Here is a 3,713-nt window from a genome sequence, read left to right on the forward strand (position 1 = left end):
TGCATTGTGAATCAACTCAGTCATTGTTAGTCGCCCAATCCATCAACAGTTCAACATCATCATCTGAATCAGTGTACCCCCACTCAGAGTGGTGGCTGTTAAAATCACCACCAAAGGTTGGTGGATGATCAAGTATTGGAAGGACCTACTGGTTCCAGTGCTCACTTGGTGGCTTATATACATTGGCAATCTTGGATCATGTTGTAAAAACTGGAGGAGGAAAGTGGAACAACATCAGATATGTCAGCGCACATGTATGTTGCACAGCCATATTTGGCGTTTGGGGTGAGTGAAATGGGGCCAAAGCCATTGATACCATAACATCCTGCTATACTAATTGCAACATGAGTTTCTTGCAAAGAGATTACGTCGACACTGAGACAAGTAGCTAAGACACTAATGATGTTGTGTTTGGCTGCTGACAGGTCCTCATCGTTAAGCTGAAGAATTCAAAGGGCAGGTCCAATGGCTTGAAAGTCGAAGGATGGCACTACATTGGGCTCACAGTCAGATAGCACGTGACCAAGATTCATCCATCGCTGAATTTGATCCATTGGTTGGATCATTAGCTTCCCTGGCCCGGGCCAGGCAGTGATGAGTAGCACACGTGAATGCTTATCCATTACCCCACAGTTTTCTCAGAAAAGTTGCCAGTTAAACCTGGGGTGTGAGCACCCGAACACTTAGAACATCAGCCCTTGCCCTCTGCTGTTCAACTGCAGAGTACTGCACTCCTGTCTGGTGTCACTTGTCTCACACCAGGCTGGTCAGTGTAGAACTTAACAAAGCTATGCATATTGCTACCAGGACTTTACATGCAACTCCATTGCCATGATTGCCAACAGTTAGTAACATAGCACTGCCCCATATTAGCTGTGAGAAGGCCTTTATGTTGCCTTTGTATGCAGACTTCTTCAACCACCCACCAGCTCACCTGTCTTCTAGACACCCTTTATGGTTGTTTCTGCTACCACAGAGCATGATGGTACATGCTTGGTACAACGAGTGGTCAGAGATGACAGTTATTAATCACTCTCTCATCACTGACCCAACCGTCTGTCCACCAGGTCTTGTTCTGCCAAGGCACTTGTGATCATCTCTGAACCAGTTTCAAACAGGACTAGGCAACTGTGCAGCTGATCTCTTTAAATGGGTTTTTCTAATGGCCCACGGTGCAGCTGCGGTGAACTTTGGACTATGCTCATATCCTTGACAAATGCCAACTGCCTTATTTCGACAGCAGGCTGATGGCTCTCCATTGGGCTGATGATGACATCATCAAATGGCTGGGCACATTGTGCATATGCTGAGAGAAGGCGGCATTGTGCCTCACTGAGGCACCATGTTGCCCAGTGTTCTGCAATAGAAAGGAGGGGTTCCTGTCATAGGCGCTGAGTTATATGGGCCTGTGGTGCCTGTGCTCCACCAATATTCAGGAACATGGGCCCAGCTCCACCAATGTTTGGGCTTATATTTTCAAATCCATCCTGTCCATAGCATGGACCAGGGCAACTTCCCCGGGCCCCAGGCCCCGCGCTTTTGGGGGCCCTATGCTTCATGAGGACGCGAGGTCCAAGGTGGTCTGGGTGGTTAGCAGGGGGCCTGGGGCTGGCAGCAGCTCCATCCCACCTCTTCCCATCCCTTCCCCCCAAACTCCCACCCCTACTCTACCCCCATCCCGCCCCCATTCCACTCCTTCCTCCAAGGCCCCACCCTACCTCTTTCCGCTTCCACCCGCTCTCCCGAGTGACGCTGGGAGCCAGCAGGGTGGAGAGGAGTGGGGCGGGTTATGGCCGGGTCACTTGCTGCTGCTGCCGCCAGCCCCCCACTAACTCTCCAGGCCGCCCTGGACCCCGCGTCCCCTTGAAATGCAGGCCCCCCCAAAGTGTGGGACCTGAGGCAGTTGCCCGGTTCGTCCTATGGATGGGATGGCTCTGCTTGGGCCAGTTCTGGGCACTACCAAAAATTATACAGACCTGGCACCCATGGTTGCTGTGAGCCAGTGCAGCTCCCTGATCACCACAAGGAGCTGTAATAACTTGTATCACTGCTGTAAGGTCCTACAGCGACACTTCTCTAGTCTATGCCATCCATGTCCTACCCCCAGAACACCCTTTTCCTCTCTTATGCTGGGAGTTATGAATGCAGCTGGTGCTTTCCAGTAGCAGATTACAGTGCAGGGGAATGCTCTATTGGCTACATGGTCATTTTAAGGTCACTAGTGGCCTTAGCAAAGTGGGGAATCTAATCCATGATGATGAGAGCTGGAAGAATTTTGAAAGTCTGATTGTCTTTTCATTATTCACTTTATTGCACAGTCAAACTGGAGAGGTGGCTTCGCTTTTGCCGAGCCAGTTTCACTTTCTAATTCTGAAGCACTGGCACAATGCTGTTGTGTTTGTATTTTACAAACAGTGCAAGAGAAGGTATACATTTAAAATTGTTTTCACTGAGACAAAACAAAAAACCCCATGGAAACATGTATACTCCGATATTGATTTTATATTAATATACACTCTTTTAAACAAACCCAAGATTTGAAGCCTAAACCTACATGACAGTGTCCTTTTAAATATTATAAACCAATATACTATTCCTGAAGCATTTTCTTATCAATGAGAGAAGGAGAGACTGAAACACGGGAATTGATTACGAATGCAGCTCGTTTCTTGTTAGGCTGTCACTCGCCAGATTTTTAAATTCAAGAATACAATGTTCACATTTCATAATTAACCCCAGCATGTTCTCACAGTATCAAGGTAACTTCAAGGGTAAGTGTAAAGCTGGAAGCCTTTGTATTTTTCTAAAGGGATGTAACCCAAGCTTTCTCACTTATTTTGAAGAGATACAACAGCATCGTAACAATGGTGATTCCAACTAACTAAATTGCACTACCTCGATTTGGGCCCAATCCCACAATTATTCTACATTTTGCAACTTGTACTGTGTTGGCTTTGTATTATGTTAATTACATGACAATCCCATTAAAATATCTCAGTTACTGTACTGAATGCACATTTGGACGCTGCTAGTGAGAAGTTTCTAGACTTTCACTAAAGGGGCTTGTCTACACAAACATTTAGTTTGTGGCAAGGTGGGGCATGAATCTGCCCTGCAGTAGCCTGTGGCAGACTAACTGTCCTTGGGAGCGCTGCTGACATGTATTAACAGTTTGTTAGTGTACTTTGATCTAGTCCTCTTTGAGACAGGCCTAGATCAAAGGTCACTAACTGTCAGTCAGGGAGGGTCCACAGGGTTCATGGCAGGCTAGTTTGGGAGATATGAACACCCCACTTTGCTGCAATCTAAATGGTCATGTAGAGAAGTCCTAAGGATTTGTGTATGCCAAGAGCAGAATTTATACAGGCAGTTTTCAAAGGAAAGTTGCCATCTCTCTGTTGTGTGGGTTTTTTAGATGGTTGGGTTTGGTTTGGTTGGTTGATTAGTTTTGGGTTATTTTTGTTTGGTTGTTTTTTGTCTTGAACTGTTATGAAATCTTTTGGAAGTACCACTGAGAAGAAAATTAGACAGTTTTAAAATAAATCCTTATATTGTATCCATCTATCTTAGGGGTTTATACGGCTGCCAATTACCATATTATCGGAGTGCCTTCCAAAGAAAATCAATAGCAAAGTCCCTTGGAGTTTCTGGCATTTCTCCTTGTTTGGGGTCAAAACTCTGCTTGGGGTAAGGTTTGTGGGGCTTGGGAGAGG

This window comes from Mauremys mutica, chromosome 1, assembly GCF_020497125.1.
Source record: "Mauremys mutica isolate MM-2020 ecotype Southern chromosome 1, ASM2049712v1, whole genome shotgun sequence".
In the NCBI taxonomy this organism is placed as follows: Eukaryota; Metazoa; Chordata; order Testudines; family Geoemydidae; genus Mauremys; species Mauremys mutica.